We start from the raw sequence: 21,980 nt of genomic DNA, 5'->3' as shown, positions 1-21,980 counted from the left end.
TTTTTTTTTTTTTTGAGACAGGGTCTCACTCTCTTGCCCAGAATGGAGTGCAGTGGCGAGATCTCTGCTCACCGCAGCCTCTGCCTCCCAGGGTCAAGCAATTTTCTCCTTCAGCCTCCTGAGCAGCTGGGATTACAGGCACGTGTCACCATGTCCAGCTAATTTTCGTATTTTTAGTAGAGACGGGGTTTCACCATGTTGGCCAGGCTGGTCTCGAACTCCTGACCTCAAATGATCCACCAGCCTTGGCCTCCCGAAGTTCTGGGATTACAGGCATAAGCCACTGCGCCCAGCCACCTAACATAGTATTTACATCTCCCCAAATGACATTAACTGTACACAACCTGGAGTTGCTAGTCACCTCTTATCACTAATTCTATAAGCTGCTTCAAATTGAAAGACTCATCACCATCTCCCCAGTTTACCATTTCTTAGGCAGTAGTTTTCATAGTTAAGTTCATATAAGAATCACTTGAGGGCAAAGAAGGACTACTTGCAGACTCCAGGGTGCCAACTTTTGAACAATGCAGGTGGTCAGAGGACTGACTATACTTCGAGAAAAACTGTCCTAGGGATAGCTCTACAGTCTATTCCTAGTACAGTTTCATCCATTATCCTAGTATTGATTTCAAAAAGGTTTGTAGCAGTTTACACCTCTGTGGCATGGGCCAGAGTTAAGCTTAACTTCAGAGTCATTTGCACACAAGGATCTGTCTGTGACACCAAGGCTCTTGATTTCCTTGGGCTGCAAATAAAGAATATTACTTCCCTAATATAATTCAGTAATAATGAAACTATGTGCACACATTTTCATATTCTTCCTTATTGGGTACATTAAGCACTTGTTGGACCTTAAGGTGCTCAATCTTATGGTCAAGAAGAGGAGATACTCCAGCAGTGCCAAGAGGAGAAAAGGATTCTCCCTAGACTACATCCGGATGACTCAATGGACGAGTTAAGAGTAGAAAGCAGTGGAAAAGATCATGAATCTGGGCCATTACCAGATCACCGTCCTAGCACTCCTGCCTCACTGATTTGCCTTTACTACTAAAGAAAGGATCCCAAAACCATGAAGGACTTTGGTTTTAATTTTAAAAGAAAAAAGTAGTTATTATTAGAGCAGTTATTAGTAGTGTCCAGAGCAGCAGAGAAAGTAGGGAAAGTCAGGCTGACAGAGTCAGACCCTAGAAAGAGAAATCAGATAGACCAGAAAGTGACATCACAGTGGGCCGGAAAATGCACAGTCCTGCTTGTTGGGACAGAAATCAGGCCATTCCCAATCTCTCTCACAAACAGCAGTGTGGTATAGTACAAAGAGCTACATTATGGACTGGAGTAAAAAACTTTGGGATTGGCCAGGCGTGGTGGCTCATGCCTGTAATCCCAGCACTTTGGGAGGCTGGGGCGGGCGGATCACCTGAGGTCAGGAGTTGAGACCAGCCTGGCCAACATGGTGAAATCCCATCTCTACTAAAAATGTAAAAATTAGCTGGGCGTGGTGGCATGCTCCTGCAATCCCAGTTACTCAGGAGGCCGAGGCAGGAGAATTGAACCCAGGAGGCAGAGGTTGCAGTGAGCTGAGATCATGCCACTGCACTCCAACCTGGGCAACAGAGCAAGACTCTGTCTCAAAAAGAAAAAAAAAAAAAAAACTGTGGGATTTAGTCTTGAATCTGCCTTTAATTCTTCATGTAATCTTGGGTTTCTCTGGAATCTCTAAGATCTCTTCTAGCTCTAACATCCTGTGACTCCCTATTTAAGCATGGCAAATTGATTCTACACACAGCACTGTGGTTATACAGCCACTTGAACAGTTCAATCGCCAAAGTGTCCTAACCAATTTATCGTAAAGATATACTCTCACATGTGAAATATGTATACTCATGTTGATAATCACCAAAGTTGAGATGCAATGCAAATACCCATCAATAAAGAACTGCTAAAACACATTCTGGTACATCTGCAGTAATTATGAAATACTTAGATTCCACACAGTGCTGCCCTACAGCCATAAAGAAGCTCTGTATGTGCTGATATGAAATGGTCTCCAGTATATATTAAAGGAAAAAAGCAAGGTGCAGGATATCATTTATGGTATGCTACTATTTGTATAAAACTTAAGGATATAAAGAAAAAAAATCAGGTTATACATATACATACATGTACAGAAGATCTCTGAAAGGATACACAAGAAACTGGTAACTGATTGCCTCCAGGGAAGGAAAATGGACAAGTAGGGAGATGGCAGGGAATATATGTATTAATCTTGTCAAAACATTAAAAAAAGAATCTTAACCAACTGTGTCATAGACCTCTCTTCTTCAACTATCTAACAGAACTTAAGAGATCAAAGTTAGGAGTGACTTTGTTTCTGAAAGCAGAAAGAAGATTTTGAGGCAACGTGTTGGCTCAGCCTGGCTCAGAAGTGTGTAGATAGCTATCATGGGTCTTAGCTGTTTCCTTCCCTCCTTGCCCTTGACTTGCAGGTGCATCTTGAGAGTTGCTTCAGGCAGCTGACAATACAAAGGAAACTGGAGAGGTTAGAAGCCTCTGTGTCAGTGAGGCCTGGAAGAAGAGTGAAGCAGCAACCAGAAGTTCACATATTCCCAAGTAAGGCACCTGAAAAGACTTTCTCACTCCTTCAGAAACCTGTTGCCGCACCTCCAGGGTAAGTCACGGGATCAGCTGACACCAGGCCACATGCCCAGATAACAAATCAAATTTTATTTCCACTATCAGTCCCCCTGAAGAGCAAAAGAGTGTCTGTTCTTTTCTTCAGAAATAAATATCACAAATAGCATCCACTGAAAGCTAGTAGCAATCTAAAAAGGACAAAGTTTAAAAAGATATATCATTCATAACCAAGCACTAATCACAGATTAACACAATTAGTGGGAAAGACAATTCATCCTGTTTAGACTTATTTTATGAAGGATAATCATATATAAAATTAATTGAAGTATTATGCTTTGAAATACAACTCATTCAGCAAAAGTCTAGAACTCAGTTTTAACATACCAAATGGACACATTTAACATGTTTTTGTGTGTGTGAAAGGTAATTGACTGGTTTTAACTATTATACAAACTGTAATAAACTAAAGGGCTCTTTAGTTTAAACAATATTAATACCAACATTTATTGAGTGCTTACTATGTGCCAAGTACTGTTGTGAGCCCTTTATGATCTGATTTAACACCTGCAATGCCCTTATGAGATAGAAGCTATAATCATCTCCAGTTTATAGAAAAGGAAGTTGAAACACAGAAAAGTTATGAAAACTTGTCTAAGCTAAAGTCACTTAAGTAGTAGAGCTTGGATTTGAGCCAAGGAAGTCAGGCTTTGGGCCCTGGGCCCTAGTCATTTAAAACAGCAAACGAATTGTGTTGAAAATTAAAATATGGCCTGCAGGGAAATTTTAGGGAGTCAATTTGACAATTCCAGGGGTACCAGCCAGAAAGAAAATCTGAATTTGTGAAGTTCATATCTGAACTACTTTTTAACAGTCACCTAACTGGTTTCCTTACTCTAGATTCTACGTCCTACACTGTCCCACCCTATCGAGCTTCCTAAGATACTGCTATTATCACATCACTCCCTTCACTTACTTAATAAGACTCTCGTCACCAAAAGCTCCCATGGGCTCCTTTCTGTTTATCTAATAGATCTCAAACTTGAATGTGCATCATCAACATCTGGGGAGCTTGCTCAAAATACTGATTTCTTAGGCTCCAACCCAGAAAATTTGATGTAGTAGGTCAAGGTGGGGCCTGAGAATCTATGTTTTAAGCAAGCCTGGCAAAACATCGGCCTATGTAGACAGCCCAAACTCTGTGTGCTAGCATTCAAGACTGTCCATGACCTGGCCCAAACACGACTAACTCCCAATATGAGTGCTCTATTTTAGAATAGTCATTGTCCTCAAACTTCTCATGTAGGAGATATTTTTTAACTGCAAACATTTGCCCACACCCTCCAACCCATCAGAATAACCTCTTGCCTTCTTTCCTCCTAGCCACTGTACATCCCTCTAGCTTAAGCCCAAGTTTCACTTACTTTATAAGACTCTCTTTAAATTCTCCGGCCCAGTGGATATCATTTGTTTTCTGAATAATTAAGTCTCTACTGTCTGACCCCAATTATTTTGGTATTTAACTGGTCTCAAGAGTATATGCCTTGCTCCCCTAATAACAATGATGGCTTTTTCAGGGCAGCTAGAGCTATCCATTAGGGTAGCCACAAGCTACATATGGCTGTTTAAACTTAAGCTAATTAAGATTAAACACAATTAAAATTTCAGGCCTGGCGTGGTGGCTCACGCCTGTAATCCTAACACTTTGGGAAGCCAAGGCAGGTGATCACCTGAGGTCAAGAGTTCGAGACCAGCCTGGCCAACGTATAGTGAAACCCCGTCTCTACTAAAAATACAAAAATTAGCTAGGCATGGTGGTGCACGCCTATAATCCCAGCTACTTGGGAGGCTGAGGCAAGAGAATTGCTTGAACCCAGGAGGCAGAGGTTGCAGTGAGCCAAGATTGCTCCATTGCACTCCAGCCTGGATGACAGAGCCAGACTCCGCCTCAAAAAAAAAAAAAAAAAAAAAAAAAATTAAAATTTCATTTCCTCAGTCACACTAGAGCACTAGCATATTTCAAGTGCTCAATAGCCACACGTGTATGGATAGCACAGATATAGAAGATGTCCACATCACAGAAAGTTTTAATGGACAAGCATAAAGAGTCTGTTGTGGCTGTTACAGCTGCAGCTACCTTCTTACATATTCTCCCAATAAACATTGCTTCCTGTGAACTTAACTAAATATGTATCCTGAGAACAAAAAGTGATGGGATTTCTTTTAAACTCTGATTCCCATTTCCAGTAAAATAAGGAGCTCAGAAGATAGGTTTCAAATGTAAATATCATTCATCATTTCTTTTCTTTCTTTCTTTTTTTTTTTTTTTTGAGATGTGGTCTTGGCTCACTGCAACCTCCGCCTCCTGGGTTCAAGCGACCCTCCTGCCTCAGCCTCCCGAGTAGCTGGGATTACAGGCACATGCCACCATGCCCGGCAAATTTTGTATTTTAGTAGAGATGGGGTTTCACCATGTTGGCCAGGCTGTTCTTGAACTCCTGACCTCAGGTGATCTACCCGCCTCGGCCTCCCAAAGTGCTGGGATTGCAGGCATTAGTCACGGCACCCGGCCTATCACTCAGCATTTCTAATCAAGCCTCAGAACCCTTGCCTTCTCTCAATTCTCTTCCTTCTGGACGTCTCTGCTGCATTTGGCATTCTGTAGACCAGACTTCCCTCTCCTGCTCAAAATGCTCTCCTCCTTTGCTTCTCTGATACTGTAACAACAACAAGAAGAAAGATCATCACTAATTTATTAATTATTTACTTACCTTGTGCCAGGCACCATGCCAAGCACTTTACATACCTTAACAACCATATTAGGTAAATACTATTATTATCTCCATTTTACAGATGAGGTATATGAAGTTCAAAGAGGTTAATTGATCTGCTCAAGGTCACTGCAATAGAGGTATTAGGACTAGAACCCAAACATCTTCCGAGGCTCTCCTTATGAGTCATTACTAGATCAAATGCATAAAAAAAAGCAGGCCAGATCATCAAAGAACAGAAACAACCCTTCAAGAGTTCCTCTTTTATTTTCCCCTTTTTGTCTGCCACTTCTAAACTCTCTTTCGTTGACTCTATCTCACATAGTCCCCCCCTCTTGGTAGATTTTCGAAGGGGTCTTAGCAGCCTGGGGATTTAAAGGCAATTTATTTTAGGATAACTGACAAAAAAAAAAAAAACCACAGTCAATCCGGGACAGCAGGGGCCATATACTGCCTTTCATTTTCCAGAATTTTGTCTTATCCTATACCCTGTAGACCCTGTACATGAAAACCTATGTTGTTCAGAAGTTAGAATTTTGATCCAACTACCATGCCAATAGTCCATTTTAATCACACTGGAGTCCATTTATAGCTTTTTGGTTCTCTGGGTTTGCCTTTGTGTCCAGCAGCTCCTGTCAGAGCTAGTCAAACACGACTGAGAAGTGCTAGAGGAGTTCAGCTTTAGGCTGGAACATTCACCAGCTTACTAGTGTTTCACATTACCTTGTTTACCGATACCCTTAATCAGGTCAAACTCAGCATTCCTGGCCAGTAGACAGGGGTTGAGAATGTGGAAAAAAAAAAAAAGTTTATAGCAACCTTGCCCCCTGCCTTCATGTAAAAGAGATACTAACTCCACTCCCCGAAAACTCACCAGGCTCCCATAACGTGTTCTGAGCTATACAAAACCTAGCTACAGGAGACAAGAAGCCAAGTTAATGACCATGCAGACCATTTAGATTTTGAAGCCTCTATTACTTAGGCTAAGGAAGAATAAGCAAAACTGGCTTCTCATCCTAGTTATGCAACTAACTGACTCTGTGTGTGTGTGTGTGTGTGTGTGTATGTGTGTGTGTGTGTGTGTATGTGTATTTAGTGAGAGCTCTTTTCCTTTTACTCTCTATGCACATACCATAAAGACTAAATGTATGCATGTACTAGAAACATAAATATTTTTCTTAACTTTCCTTTTACTATATATGCATGTACCACAAATAATATAACCTATAACATAATAGGATATTGTTTTATGTTTTTATGCTTTACATTAATACTATTACACAGAATTTTCTATAACTTTTTAACCTTTTTTCCTCAACTGCATGTTTCTGTGTCTTTGTGTGTTTTGTTTTGTTTTGTTTTGTTTTGTTTGAGATGGAGTCTTGCTCTGTCACCCAGGCTGGAGTGCAGTGGTATGATCTCAGCTCACTACAACCTTCACCTCCTGGGTTCAAGCGATTCTCCTGCCTCAGCCTCCTGAGTAGCTGGGATTACAGGTGCCCGCCACCAAGCCCAGCTAATTTTGTATTTTTGGTAGAGACGGGGTTTCACCATGTTGGCCAGGCTGGTCTCGAACTCCTGACCTCAGGTGATCCTCCCACCTTGGCCTCCCAAAGTGCTGGGATTACAGGCGTGAGCCACGGCGCCTGGCCAACAGTATGGTTTTCATATATTTTGCTGTAGCTCTGTGTTGCTACATATAGTTATAATTCATTCATTTTAACTGCTGTATGGAATCCCATCAGATGAATATATCATAGTTGATGTGTTCATTCTGTTGATGATCATTTAGGTTGCTTTTCATTTCTTACTGTCTCAAACAAAATCCTTCAATGGACATCTACATATAAATGTGTATCCTTACGTACATGTGGGAGATTTTCTCTTGGTTAAATATCTAGGAGTGGTATTACTTGGTCATTGGGGTATGCCTAAGTTCAGCTTTGGTAGACACTGCCAAATAGCTTTTCAGAGAAGTTGTATCAATTTATATAATCACCAATAGTGTACAAAAGTTCCAATAAATCCTCATCTTCGCCAATACATGGTAATGTCAGTCTTTTTTCATTTGAGCTCTTCTGATGGGTGTGCAGTAGTATCTCATTGTGGTTTTAGTTTGAATTTCCCTCATTAATAGTGAGATAGAGCACTTTTCATAGATTTACCATCTGATATGCTTTCTTAAAGCAGATATCAACAGAAACAAGAAAAGGGTGGCATGATGGACATGGAGGAGAGGTAGTGACTGAAATGAGGGTGGGAAGTGAGCACTGTAGAAAGGAGAGTCTAAGGACACTAAATCAAACTTTTTGTTTTGTTTTGTTTTTTGAGACTGAGTTTCACTCTTGTCACCCAGGCTGGAGTGCAATGGCACAATCTCAGCTCACTGCAACCTCTGCCTCCTGGGTTCAAGCGATTCTCCTGCCTCAGCCTCCCAAGTGGCTGGAATTACAGACGCCTGCCACCACACCCAGCTAATAATTGTATTTTTAGTAGAGATGGGGTTTTACCATGTTGGCCAGGCTGGTCTCGAACTCCTGACCTCAGGTGATCCACCTACCTCGGCCTCCCAAAGTGCTGGGATTACAGGTGTGAGCCACCATGCCCAGCCAAATCAAACTTTTTGAATGCACCAGTTTTTCTGAGAACTAGTCAAGTATATACGAATTTGGGAGTTTCTAAGCACAGTACTTAATGGTGCATCCTTGAACTCCAACCACAAAAAATTCCTGGCAGTGACCTGAGGCCAAGTTCTCCTTTCCACAACAGCAGCAGTTCATGCTGTTTCCTGGCATCTCTCACCAAGTTATTTTCCCTACTGAATCTCAATGTCCTTGTCTCAAAAATGGCAGCACTGGCTTGTCAGATTCCAGCTAGAAGGCCATATGACATCAGTGTTAAAGAGCACAGAAGGGTAAATGCTCTTTGTACCCCACATCAATCAAACAGAACTTTCTATAGCAGTCTGTAATAGGCAGACTGTAATAGCAACATGGTTTATAGTATTGCTTCTCAAATTTTATTTTGTTTTCTTTTTTTTTTTTTTTTTTTTAAGACAAGGTCTTGCTCTGTCACCCAGACTGGAGTGCAGTGGTGTGAATGCAGCTCACTGCAGCCTCGACCTTCCTGGGCTGAGGTGATCCTCCTGCCTCAGCCTCCCAAGTAGCTAGGACTGCAGGTTATGCATCACCACGCCTGGGTGATATATATATATTTGTAGAGACAGGGTTTTGCCATTTTGCCCAGGCTGGTCTCAAACTCCCGAACTCAAGTGATCTGCCTGCCTTGGCCTCCCCAAGTGCTGGGATTACGGGCATGAGCTACCGTGCCCAGCCCTGCTTCTCAAACTTTAATATGAATGTGAATCACCTGGGATCTTTCTAAAATGCAGATTCTAATTTAGTAGGTATGAGGTAAAGCCTGAGAGTCTACATTTCTAAGAAGCTCTCCAATGCTGCTAATCTGAAGACAACATATTTATCTTAGAACATGAGCTATGGAGTCAGGCAGACCTGAATTTCAATCCCAGTTTCACTATTTTTAGCTATGAAATCTCGGTAGGTTATTTAATCTCGCTGAGCCTTAGTTTCCTCGCCCATGAAAAGGAGATAAACTGGGAGGCTGAGGCAGGAGAATTGCTTGAACCCAGGAGGCGGAGGTTGCTGTGAGCCGAGATCGGGCCACTGCACTCCAGCCTGGCAACAGAGTGAGATTCTGTCTCAAAAAGAGAGAGAGAGAGAGAGAGAGAGAGAGAGAGAGAGAGAGAGACAAAATTACCTACTTCTAGGGTTCCTGTGGAGATTAAGTGAAACGATGCACATAAAAACATGCCTAGCAGCCAGGCACGGTGGCTCACGCCTGTAATCCCAGCACTTTGGGAGGCCAAGGCAGATGAATCACCTGAGGTCAGGAGTTCAAGACCAGCCTGGCCAACATGGTGAAACCCTGTCTCTACTAAAAATATGAAAAATTAGCTGGGCATGGTGGCGGGTGCCTATAATCCCAGCTACTCGAGAGGCTGAGGCAGGAGAATTGCTTGAACCCGGGAGACAGAGGTTGCAGTGAGCCGAGTTAGCGCCATGCACTCCAGCCCAGGCGACAGTGTGAGACTCCGTCTAAAAAGAAAAAAATAAAAAGCCTAGCATGGTGCATGGAAAGAGTAAGTAATTAATAAATGCCAGTTATTATTAATATTCCATGAACTGTCACTCTCAACACATCTATACGCTAAAGATTGCAGTTCAGAATAATTATCTGAAATCTCTGCAAGAGCCTACATTAATCAGAGAGAGACAGATTGAATCATATTTAGTCGTATTTTGTTAGGCTTATTTCATTGGATTCCAATTCTTTGACAATTGAGACCTCATCTTTATCAGTCAGGGTCCTAGCAGGAAACAGATGGCACATTCGAATTAGCATAATTGGTGGAAAGTTTCACAAAAGGACTATCTACAAAGGTGTGGGCAGGGTATAGGAAAACCAACAGGGAGAGAGAATGCATAACTTGGGGCCATTACTACCCTATGCACAAGAGGATGAGGGGAGAAACACATAGAAGAAAAAAGAAGAATGTGATACAGAGAGTCCCCATGAGAGAGCTGTGACCTTTAGTTAAGGGACAGTAGCTAGCCTGAGGCAATCTTCCAAGGAGGAAGCCAGAAATACACACCCTGAGCTCAATTTCTTCCCTTCCTGTGATGTCCTGCCAGGGATCTCCACTGCTCAAACCCTACCAGAAGCCAAAATGGGAAAGGAACTCACTGATGTAATCCACATAGTTTGTCGTCCGGGAGCACAGAGCAGGGTATAAAAGGGTGAAGAGCAGATCAGGAGGGTTAAGTAGAAGATACCTGGTACACCACCTGTGACACATATATTCAACTAAAATACATCCAAACCAGAACACTATATTCCTCTGACCAAGCCAAGAGAGAACAGACTACTGTTTCGGACAAGGTTAAGTTCAACTAATTTATCAAGAAATGGGGATCAATAATTTTCAGAGTATCTCCCCATTACACGTCCTATATCATCTAAAACCCAACACAGCTAAAACTGAATTCATCTTCCACTACCAAGGTAATTTAGCTTTCCCATTTCCCTACCATGGTAGCCTTTGGATACACCAGTTTCTCAGCCAGCAACATCCTTTCATTTCCTCTGTGCATATTTACATCTTACTTACTCTTTAAGGTCCAACTCAAATACTTCTCCCTCCTCCAACAGGTCTTTCCCCCAATTACTTTAGCCGCCACTGATTTTCCTTGTGTATGAACTCCGGTGGTAATTTAGTCACTATTGTCAAGTACTGCTATTTAACTGCTTTGTGTATACATATTATCATGCTAATTAAATACTACACTTCTGAAGGGCAGGAACTATGTATTAACTTTCTTTTTCTCCTCATCAAAGGAAAGCAACTTAGACTTATTGCATATAATGAGTATACAATAAACACCTGAAGAATAAAGACAGGAAAAAAAATAGCAGGGAACCAAATTTCCAATCTCGTTTTTACATGACAGCTCTTCAGAAAAACCCTAGCTCTCTGAGGGCCTGCCCGGCCTTATGTGGAAATCTACAGGCACAAAGGGCAGCTCTGCTTATCATCTATCCACTTGGCATTTTAGAAACAGTCTTCTAAATAACCCTTGAGTTAAACAGAGAATCAGAACAGAAATTACAAACTGTAAAAATAATCAGCAGGAAAATCAGAACCCATCAAAACCTATACTATGCAGCTAAAGTGGTACTCATAAGAAAGTTGCAGCATTACAATCACTTATTTATTCCAATATATTCAAACGTATTTCAACTGATAATACATGAATTATTTTTTTTTTGAGACAGGGTCTGGCTCTGTTGCCCAGGCTGGAGTGCAGTGGCATGATCCTGGCTCATTGCAACCTCCACCTCCTGGGCTCAATCCATCCTCTTAGCTCAGCCTCCCAACTAGCTGGGACTACAAGCACAAGCCACCACGCTCAGCTAATTTTTATATTTTTTTTGGAGGGACAGGGTTTCACCATGTTGCCCAGGCTGGTCTTCAACTCCTGAACTCAAGTGATCCACCCACTTCAGCCTACCAAAGTGCTGGGATTACAGATGTGAGTGACTATGACCGGCCAATACATGAATTATTTTGATTGACAATAAATGTACTAAACAGTCACCTCAAGAATACAGATAAGTAACAAAATAGCATACCCAAAGAAAGTAGAAAGAAATAATTAAGTATTTTTTTAAAAAAATCAATGACCCATTTCTCACTACTCCTCCCTCTTACAATAAAACAGAAAACCTTGATGTAAAAACAATCAAGCATGGGAAGACTTTGAAAGGTGGAAAGGACAAGGTGGATTGCCTAGAGACCTTAGGACCTAAAGAACACTACAGTAGTGAGCTGTCTTCCATAAATCCCAGATGGGGCGCTGGAGAAGCCTGCAACCTGAAACTGCCAATAGGCCTAGACCCAAAAAAGAGCCCCTAGAAAAGACTGTTCCCTTTAGTTAAATGACTAGGAAAAGGGTGGCCTAGCAGAAGAGAAAATCTTTTTGATAATATCCACTCTACCATAATCAAACATCAAAGGAAAATTTCCCCCTTCCCTGTGGTGTCAGCTGTGCCAAACAGAGATACCCATGTCTGCCTCCACATGGCAGCCGTTAGGCAGGGCAACCAGGCCCTGTGCCTCCCCCACAAGAGTGGTATCAGCAGGACCAAACAGGAGTGAACTTCCACCCTATCTCCCCAGTAGCAAAGAGGTGGAACCAGGCTATGAGAAGTGGTGCTAGATGGCCCTCCACTTTTCCCACTGGGGTAGTATCAGTGGGGCCATCCCTACCTGACAGCAATAAGTTGGTGCGAGTCATCCCTCCATTCCCCATTCCCCCACCTGGAAGGGGCCCCAAAGTGAGCTGAACTTACACCCTTCCCCACAGTGCCAACAAGGTAGAACAAAACAGTGTGGCAGTATTCTGCTTCTCCCTAATCCCTGTGTCAACAAGGCTCGACAGGGAGCAGAATTTACAATCTCACCCAGCAGCAACAAAGTGATGTGAGTCAGTTCTATGCTTTTGCCAGGGAGGTATCTGCAAGGCTGCCTGGGGAACTAAACTTTCACTTCCTTCCATTGGCAACAAGACGCGGCGAGGTGCTTCACTTTTGCCAGTGTCATCAGGGTCCAGCAGAGAGTTGTATAGCCACTCCAACACAGACCTGCACACCACATTTAACCCAGGGTGACTGCCTGCAAAAGAGGAAAAGAAACAGGATGTTTTGTTTTGTTTTGTTTGTTTTTTGTTTTGTTTTGTTTTAGAGACGGAGTCTCGCTCTGTTGCCCAGGCTGGAGTAGAGTGGTGCGATCTCAGCTCGCTGCAACCTCTGCCTCCCTGGTTCAAGTGATTCTCCTGCCTCAGTTTCCCAAGTAGCTGGGGCTATAAGGCGTGTGCCACCATGCCCAACTAATTTTTGTATTCTTAGTAGAGACGGGGTTTCACTATATGTTGGCTAGGCTGGTCTCAAACTCCTGACCTCAGGTGATCCGCCCACCTCGGCCTCCCAAAGTGCTGGGATGACAGGCGTGAGCCACCACGCCCAGCCAGAAATAGGATGTTTAGTCTCACAACATAATACCTAAAATGCAAAAAATACAATAGAAAATCACTTATACCAAGAATCAGAAAAATCTCAACATGAATGACAAAATAAAATCCACAGACTCCAGTGCTGAGCTGACACAGATGTTGGAATTATCTGAAAAGGATTTTAAAGGAATCATTATAAAAATGCTTCAACAAGCAATTTAAAGCATGCTTGAAACAAATGAAAATAAGTCTTAGCAAAGAAACAGAACATATAAAAAAGAACCAAATGAAAATTTTAGAATTAAAAATAAAACAATAAAAATTTTAACACTCACTGGATGGGCTATAGCCAAATGAATATGACAAAAGAAAAAATCAGTGAACTTGAATATAGAACAACAAAAATTACCCAGTCTGAACAAGAGAGAAAATTGACTAATGAACAGAGCCTCAGAGTCCTAAAGGACAATGAAGAAAAACAGAACATCCATATTACTGGAGTTCCAGCAGAAAAAAAGACTAGGGGGCTGAAAAAGTTCTGAAAAAATAATAGCTGAAAACTTCTCAAAGGTTAAAATGTTGACACTAGAAGACTGTGGTAAATTACTTATGTATAATGCAATAATTAGAATAACCACTTAAATATTCATATAAAATATATATTCATAACCTATATAAATAAATGAAAATGGAATTATATGCACCAAACAACAAAGCTGCAAAATACATGAAGCAAAAACTAATAGGAAAGTGCAAATACATAAGTCCACAATTGTACTTAAAACTTGTAACATTTCTCTCTCAACAAATAATGGATCAAAATCAAAAAGGAGACAGAAGGACTGAACACCACCATCAACCATCAAGGTCTAATTGACATTTACAGAATATTTCACCCACCAACAGCAGGGCAGACATTCTTTTAAAGAGCACATGGAATCTTCACCAAAACAGATCATATCCTGGGTCATAAAATAAACCTAAACAAAAGGACTGAAACCATGTTAAAAGAACTGAAACCATAGAGTATATTTTCTGAGCACAAGTTAAACTAGAAATTAATAACTAAAAGACAATGGGAAAATCTCCAAACATTTGAAAATTAAGCAACACACATAAATATACCACAGGTCAAAGAAGAAGTCTTAAGGGAAATTTAAAAAATATATAAAACTGAATGAAAATAAAAATACAATATATCAAAATGTATGGAATGCAGCTAAAGCAGTGGTGACAACAAAATTTATAGGACAAAACACATGAAAAAAAAGAGGACAGGGCTGAGTGCGGGGGGTTCACGCCTGTAATCCCACCACTTTGGGAGGCCGAGGCGGGCAGATTACCTGAGGTCAGGAGTTCGAGAGCAGCCTGACCAACATAGTGAAACCCCATCTCTACTAAATATACAAAAAATTAGCCTGGCGTGGTGGCGGGTGCCTGTAATCCCAGCTATTAGGGAGGCTAGGGCAGGAGAATCGCTTGAACTCAGGAGGTGGAGGTTGCAGTGAGCCGAGATCGCATCATTGCACTCCAGCTTGGGCGACAAGAGCGAGACTCCGTCTCAAAAAAAAAGAAAAAAATAAATAAATAAAGAGAAAAGGAGGACAGAGGGAGGGAGGGGACAAAGGTTGAAAACTACCTATTAGGTATAGGTACTACATTTGCCACTTGGGCAACAGAATCATTAGAAGCCCAAACCTCAGCATCATGCAATATACCCATGTAACAAACCTGTACATGAACCCCCGATTCTAAAATAAAAAATTAAATTAAATTAAAGAGAATCCCCCAGGGGAAAAAAAAGAAAAACAAAAGAAGGAAAACACTCAAACAAATAATCTAAGTACCCATCCCACCTTAAGAAACTAGAACAATAGCAAGGCAAACAGAAGAAAGGAAGTAACAATGTTAAGAGCATAAATCAAGGAAGTTGAAAACAGAAAAATCATACAGATGATGACTGAAACTAACAGGTGATTCTTTGAGAAAAAAATCAATGAAACTGATAAACCTCTAGAAAGACTGACAAAAAATAGAGAAGACACAATTCACCAATATCAGGAATAAAAGAGGATAATAAGAGAATACTATGAACAACTCTGCATGGATAGATTTGATAACTTAGATTAAATAGACCAATTTCTCAAAAAGCACAAACTACCACAACTCATCCAATGCAAAATAGATAATTTGTGAATAGCTTTATAACCATTAAAGAAGTTAAACTTAGAGTTTAAAATTCTTAAAAGAAAATATCCAGGCCCAGATGGTTTCACTAAGAATTATACCAAACATTTAAAGAATTAACACAAATTCTTCATAATTTTGCCAGAAAAGGGAGTGAATTCCAACTGATTTTATGAGGCCAGTATTACCCTGAGACCAAAATCAGACGAAGACAGTACAAATAATAATAATTATAATTATACCTCACAACTAATTGTGGTTCATTCTAGGTATACAAGTCTGGTTCAATATTTGAAAATCAATGTAATCCACCTATCAACAGGCTTAAAAATAAAAACCACATGATCATATCAAACAATGTAGAAAAAGCATTTGACTAAATTCAACATCCATTCATGATAAAAGCTCTTAGCAAACTAGGAATACAAGGTAACTTCATTAACCTAGTAAAGAATATCCACCGGAAAACTAGAGCTAACGTCGTACTTAAGGTTAGGGGTGGCAGTGGCAGTGGCATGGGGGCCGCTGTCCTCCACTAAAAAAAAAAAAAAAAAAAAAAGTTGAAGGACAATGCTTTCTCCTTAAGATCAGAAAAAAGGCAAGGGTGTGTGCTTCTCACCACTGTGATTCAACATAGTACTGGAAGTTCTAACTTGCTCAATAAGGCAAGAAAAATGAAATAAAGGAATAAATATTGGAAAGGAAGAAATAAAATCGTCCCTATCCTCAGACGACATGACTGTTTATGTAGAAACTCTCAACGAATCAACACACATTAAAAACAAAACAAAACAAAACCCTACTGATACACACAACAAATTAGACGGATCTAAAGGGAATTACGTTGAGTGGAAAAGCCAATCTCAAAATACTCCATTTATATAACATCCTTAATGATGAAATTACAGAGATGGAGAACAGATTAATGGTTGCCAAGTTTAGGGACATGGGAGGAGAAGAGGTGAGTGTGACTACAGAGGTAGGAGGATCTTTGTGGTTACAAAAAGTCCTATATCTTTATTTTGATGGTGGTTACACAAATCTATGCACATGTTAAAATTGCACAGAATTTCGGGACAACTGGATATCCACCTACAAAAGAATTGGCCGGGTGCGGTGGCTCAAGCCTGTAATCCCAGCACTTTGGGAGGCTGAGACGGGCGGATCACGAGGTCAGGAAATCGAGACCATCCTGGCTAACAGTGAAACCCCGTCTCTACTAAAAAAATACAAAAACTAGCCGGGCGAGGTGGCGGGCGCCTGTAGTCCCAGCTACTCGGGAGGCTGAGGCAGGAGAATGGCGTAAACCCGGGAGGCGGAGCTTGCAGTGAGCTGAGATCCGGCCACTGCACTCCAGCCCGGGCGACAGAGCGAGACTCCGTCTCAAAAAAAAATAAATAAATAAAAAATAAAACAAAAGAATTAAGTTGGACTCCTACTTGACATCACATACAAAAATTAATTGAAAATGGATGACAGGGCTGGGCACGGTGTCTCACACCTGTAATCTCAGCACTTTGGGAGGCCAAGGGGAGGATCACTTGAGGCCAGCTGGGCAACATCGTGAGATCCTGTCTCTACAAAAAGTGTTTTAAAAAGCAGCCGGGTATAGTGGCACATGCTTGTAGTCCCAGCTACTCTGGAGGCTGAGGTCAGGGGATCACTTGAGCCCAGGAGTTCAAGGCTGCAGTGAGCTATGACTGCACGCACTCCAGCCTGTGCGACAAAGTGGGACACCATCTAAAAAAACAAAAACAAAACAAAACAAACAAACAAACAAAAAACACTAAACTAAACTAAAATGGATGAAAGACTCAAGTGTAAGAGATAAAATTTTAAGACTCTAAGAAGAAACAGGCATAAATCTTCATGAACTTGAATTAAGCAGTGGTTCCTTAGGTATGAGACCAAAGACAAGCAAAGAAAAAATAAAAAAGATAAACTGGACTTTATCAAAATCAAAAACTTTTGTGCTGCAAATAATACTATCAAGAAAGTGAAAATACAACCCACATAATGGGAGAAAATTTTTGCAAATCATATATCTGATAAGGGACTTGAATAGAGAATAAATAAATACCTCTTAAGGCCAGGTGTGGTGGCTTATGCCTGTAATCCCAGCACTTTGGGAGGCCGAGGCAAGCAGATCACCTGAGGTCAGGAGTTCAAGAACAGCCTGGCCAACATGGCAAAGCCCTGTCTCGCTAAAAATAGAAAAATTAGCTAGGCATGGTGGCATGCGCCTGTAATCCCAGCTACTCGGGAGGCTGAGGCAGGAGAATCACTTGAACCCGGAAGGCGGAGGTTGCAGTGAGCCGAGATCGCGCCACTGCACTCCAGCCTGGGCAACAGAGTGAGACTCTGTCTTTAAAAAAAAAAAAAAAAAACCTCTTAAAATTCAAAAATAAAAAGACAAATTACCAAATTTCAAATGAACAAAAGGCTGAAATAGACATTTCTCCAAAGAAGATATACAAATGGCCAATAAACACATGAAAAGATGTATAATATCATATTAAACATCAGAAACATGCAAATCAAAACCACAGTTAGATGCCACTTCATACCCATTAGGAGTGCTAAAATCAAAATGACAGATAGCTGGGTGCAGTGGCTCATGCCTGTAATCCCAGCACTTTGGGAAGTCAAGGTGGGTGGACCACCTGAGGTCAGGAGTTTGAGACCAGCCTGGCCAACATGGTGAAACCCCATCTCTACTAAAATTACAAAAATTAGCCAGGCGTGGTGGCCAGCGCCTGTAATCCCAGCTACTTGGGAGTCTGAGGCAGGAGAATCACTTGAAGCTGGGAGGCAGAGGTTGCAGTGAGCCAAGATCATGCATTGCACTCCAGCCTGGGCAACAGAGTGAGACTCTGCATCAAAAAAAAAAAAAAAAAAAAAAAAAAAAAAAAAAAAAAAAAAAAATCAAAGATGTGGCAAAATTGGAACCTACATACATTGCTGGTGGGATTGTAAAATAATACAGCTGCTTTGAAACTGATCTGGCAGTTCCTCAAAAGGTTAAGTATGGAGTTAACATATGACCTAGCAATTTCACTCCTAGGTATTTAATAAACAGAAATGAAAATATATGCCCACAAAAAACTTGTACATGGATATTCATCACAGCATTATTCATAATAGCCAAAAAATGGAAGCAGCCCAAATGTCCATCAACTAATAAATGAATAAACATAATGTGGTATATCTATACAATGGAACATTATTCAGCAGTAAAAAATAAATTACTGAAACATGCCACAACATGGATGAATTTTCAAAACAGTTAAGTGAAAGGTGCCTGTCACAAAAGATTACATATTGTATGATTCCATTTACATGATATGTCCAAAATAGGCAATCCATAGAAACAGAAAGTAGATTAGTGTTGTCTATGGCAAGGATAGGGATAAAAGGCTAGTGGCTGTTATGTGATACAGAGTTTGTGGCGGGGGGAAGTGATAAAATGTTTTTAAATTAATGGCAGCGATAGAGGCAAAACTCTTTAATATACTAAAGAACATTGAACTGCACATTTTAAATGGGAGAATTGTATGATATGTGAATTATGTCTCAATAAAACTGTCATTTTAAAAAATGTGGCCTGCGTCCTGGCTACTGGTGCGGGCGTGGACAGGAAAAGAAAAAAATTGTTTTAAAATAATAAAAATGCATAGGCTTATAGACACACAAATGAGTACATGTAAAACTGGTGAAATCTGAATACAGTTTGTACATTTTATCAATGCCAATTTCATAGTTCTGATATCATACTATAGTTACACAAGTGATTACCATTAGCTAAAACTGGGTGAAAGGTACTATTTTTACAACTTTCTGTGAATCTATAATTATTTGAAAATAAAGAGTGGCCAGGTTCAGTGGCTCATGCCTGTACTCCCAGCACTTTGGGAGGCCGAGGCAGGCGGATCATCTGAGGCCAGGAGTTCAAGACCATCCTGGCCAACATGGTGAAACCTCATCTCTACTAAAAATATAAAAATTAACCAGGCATGGTGGTGGGCACCTATAATCCCAGCTACTCAGAAGGCTGAGGCAGGAGAATAGCTTGAACCTGGGAGGCGGAGGTTGTAGGGAGCCGAGATCATGCCACTGAACTCCAGCCTGGGTGACAGAGCAAGACTCTGTCTCAAAAATTAATGAATAAAGCATTTTTTTTAAAAAAAGCAAAAACAAAAATCCTCGATATGAATGTTTATAGCAGCTCTATTTATAATTGCCAAACATTGGAAACAATCCAAATGCCCTTCAAAGAACAGAATAAACTGTGGATATATCCATACAATGGAATACAGTTCAGCAATAAAAACAAACCAACTATTTATACACACAACAGCTTGGATGAATTTCAAAGGCATTATGATGAATGAAAAAAGGCAGCTTCAAAAGTAATTGCACCAAGTCATGGAATCAACCTAAATGCCCATCAATAATAGACTGGATAAAGAAAATGTGGTACATATACACCATGGAATACTATGCAGCCATAAAAAGGAATGACATCATGTCCTTTGCAAGGACATGGATGGAGTTGGAAGGCATTATTCTCAGCAAACTAATGTAGGAACAGAAAACCAAATACCACATGTTCTCACTTATAAATGGGAACTAAATGATGAGAGATGGACTCATGGTAAGAACAACATACACTGGGCACATGTGGGAGGAGGTGGGGGGAGGAGTTGCATCAGGAAGAATAGCTAATGCATGCTGGGCTTAATACCTAGGTGATGGGATGATCTGTGCAGCAAATCACCACAGCACATGTTTACCTATATAACAAACGTGCACATCCTGCATGTATACCCCTGTACTTAACATAAAAGTTTTAAAAATTTGTAAAAAAATTTTTTTAAGTTATTGCACTACTACACTCCAGCCTGTGCAACAGAGTGAGACCCTGTCTCTAAAGCAAAACCAAACCAAACCAAAACTAAAATGGATGATTCCATTTATATGACAGTCTTGAAATGACAATACTGTCATTAGAGAACAGATTATTGGTTGTCAGAAGTTAGAGGTGAGGGGAGTGGATAAGAGGGTTAGACTGGAGATAAGGGCACACAGTATGAACTCTTTTTTAAGAAAGCAGACCTTATGGAATATAGACATGTGACCCTCTTCCGCCCTTTTGGACCTCTCATGAAAGTGAAGATTGAGATTATTGACATCATTAGATCAGTTATTAATATCATTACACCACTTGCTGAAAGAACTGAAGCATTTGTACAGTTTTTGCAGAACTTCAGGGAGGTTTGTATTCATCAAGACAAGATTCATCTCACAGTGGTGTATTTTGGTAATGAAGGACTGTCTAAAGTCAGGTCTAGCCTAGAATCTGTCACAAGTGAGTCTAATTTTCACAATTACACCTTGATCTCATTGAATGAAGAATTTAGTCGTGGATGAGGAGTAAATGTGGGTGCCCGAGCTTGGGACAAGGGAGAGGTCTTGATGTTTTTCTGTGATGTTGATATCTGTTTCTCAGCCGAATTCCTTAACAGCTGCCAGTTAAATGCTGAGTCGGGTAAGAAGGTGTTTTACCCTGTGGTGTTCAGTCTTTACAATCCTGCCATTGTTTATGTCAAACAGGAAGTGCCATCACCTGTGGAGCAGCAGCTGGTTCACAAAAAGGATTCTGGCTTTTGGAGAGATTTTGGCTTTGGAATGACTTGTCAGTATCGATCAGATTTCCCGACCATTGGTGGATTTGACATGGAAGTGAAAGGTTGGGGTGGAGAAGATGTTCGTCTTTATCAAAAATACTTACATGGTGACCTCATTGTGATTTGGACTCCGTTTACTGGTCTTTTCCACCTGTGGCATGAAAAGTGCTGTGCTGATGAGCTGACCCCTGAGTAGTACCACATGTGCATCCAGTCTAAAGGCATGAATGAGGCCTCTCACTCCCACCTGGGAATGCTGGTCTTCGGGGGAAACAGAGACACATCTTCATAAACAGGCATACAGTATAAACAGCAAAGCTGTTGGTTGAAATCATAATTAATGCGTTACTGTGTGAACTGCAAACTAGCACTATTTAGCCTTAATTCCACTTCCGGATGCAGTGCTTCTTTTGGAGAAGACATGTTTATTTTTCATGTTTTTTCTGACATTACTTTAGCAGTTCAACTTGATGTGAGAAGAAAAAACAAATGTTTCAACATAAAGTCTCTGTTTTGTGAGAATACTGCACTATGGAATAATTGACAAATTGAAATCTGGTATTTGTCCCAAAAGTTGTTTTGAGTTAGTTCTACCTGGTACCCATGTTCTGATTGCGTGGTGTCCTGATTGCATCTGGGTGAAGAGGATGGCATGTGCTGGGTTGCTGGTGGGTGGAGAGCAGCACATTCTTACAGAGGAGATGGAGTGTTATGGGCATAGTGTGTGGACAGGTATCTTCACCTGCCCACCCCTGAGTCAGCCTGCTTGATTTGATAGCTTGAAGAATCCTTTTCCACTAAAGTAGAGGATGATTATTTGACACATCTGAAATCCTCAATCAATCAAGAGAAAAGCAGAAATAAAAACTCCTTAACTTACTGATGCTTAGCCTCCTGAAAGTCTGTTTTTAAGCAAATGGGTAGTAGTAGAAAATAGATTAGAATCTATGGCTTGATTAAAAATATAATGTTATGGCCAGGCGCAGTGGCTCACGCTTGTAATCCCAGCACTTTGGGAGGCCGAGGCTGGCGGATCATGAGGTCAGGAGATCGACATCATCCTGGCTAACATGATGAAACCCCGTCTCTACCAAAAATACAAAAAATTAGCTGGG

General features: G+C 40.8%; 1 pseudogene; it reads left to right on the top strand.

The window, feature by feature from the left end:
* Nucleotides 1-8,247: 8,247 nt before the first annotated feature.
* Nucleotides 8,248-21,194, top strand: LOC108521132 (chondroitin sulfate N-acetylgalactosaminyltransferase 2 pseudogene; annotated as a pseudogene).
* The last annotated feature ends 786 nt before the right edge of the window (nt 21,195-21,980 follow it).

The sequence above is a fragment of the Rhinopithecus bieti genome, unplaced genomic scaffold (assembly GCF_001698545.2).
Source record: "Rhinopithecus bieti isolate Rb0 unplaced genomic scaffold, ASM169854v2 scaffold_57046, whole genome shotgun sequence".
Classification (NCBI taxonomy): Eukaryota; Metazoa; Chordata; class Mammalia; order Primates; family Cercopithecidae; genus Rhinopithecus; species Rhinopithecus bieti.
Note: the sequence above shows the minus strand (reverse complement) of the source record. Positions and strands in the feature narration are given on the sequence as shown.